Source organism: Gavia stellata, unplaced genomic scaffold (genome assembly GCF_030936135.1).
Source record: "Gavia stellata isolate bGavSte3 unplaced genomic scaffold, bGavSte3.hap2 HAP2_SCAFFOLD_961, whole genome shotgun sequence".
NCBI lineage: Eukaryota > Metazoa > Chordata > Aves > Gaviiformes > Gaviidae > Gavia > Gavia stellata.
The window spans coordinates 1,319-2,500 of NW_026776639.1; positions in this window are offsets into that span (position 1 = coordinate 1,319).

Here is a 1,182-nt window from a genome sequence, read left to right on the forward strand (position 1 = left end):
GTAGACGTGACGGCCGGCGCCGGAGCCCGGTGGACGTGGCGGCCGGCGCCGGAGCCCGGTGGACGTGGCGGCCGGCGCCGGAGCCCGGTAGACCTGTCAAACGGGGCCGGAGCCCGGCAGACGTGGCGGCCGGCGCCCGAGCCCGGCAGACCCGTCGGCCGGCGCCCGAGCCCCGTAGACCCGTCGGGCGGCGCCCGGGCCCCGTAGACCCGTCGGCCGGCGCCCGAGCCCGGCAGACCCGTCGGCCGGCGCCCGAGCCCGGTAGACCGTTCGGTCGGCGCCCGAGCCCGGCAGACCCGTCGGCCGGCGCCCGAGCCCCGTAGACCCGTCGGCCGGCGCCCGAGCCCGGCAGGCCCGTCAGCCGGCGCCCGAGCCCGGTGGACTCGTCGGCCGGCCCTCGAGCCCGGTGGGCCCGCCGTCCGGCGCCCGAGCCCAGTAGACCGTTCGGTCAGCGCCCGAGCCCGGCAGACCCGTTGGCCGGCGCCGGGGCCTGGTAGACCCGTCGGTCGGCGCCCGAGCCCCGTAGGCCCGTCGGCTGGCGCCCGAGCCCCGTAGGCCCACCGCCCGGCGCCCGAGCCCGGTAGACCCGTCGGCCGGCGCCAGAGCCTGCTAGACCTGGCGACCGGCTGGCTGACCTGGAAGGAAGGAAGGAAGGAAGGAAGGAAGGAAGGAAGGAAGGAAGGAAGGAAGGAAGGAAGGAGGGAAGTAAGGAAGGAAGGAAGGCAGGCAGGCAGGCAGGCAGGCAGGCGTGGAAACGAGTAAAGAAACGGGTAATGTGCTGGAAACGGTACGCACGCGTGCGATTCTCTATTTACTAGTAAATTAAATGCACGGTCGTTAACAAAGAGCAGCAGTTCCTTAAGGTAATGGTCAGCCCAGCCTAAGCGTTTCCCGTTTCGTTTTTCTTTCTTTTACTCCTCGTCGTCGTCGTCGTCGTTTCTCGCCGGCGCCGCGAACTACGATCGAGTCGTGACAGAATGTAGTAGCTCAGAAAAATTAAGACCGGCGAACGCACTCGAGAGCGCCGCCGCCGTTTTTCTCGAACGTGCGTTCCTTCGTGTGAGGAGGTCGACGACGACGAACGACGGACGGAGAGAAAGGAGGGTCACGAAAGCGCTCGGAAGAGTTACCGGTCGGACGACGTCTGAATTAGGCACAACGGAGCGGTCAGCAGTCTCGGCG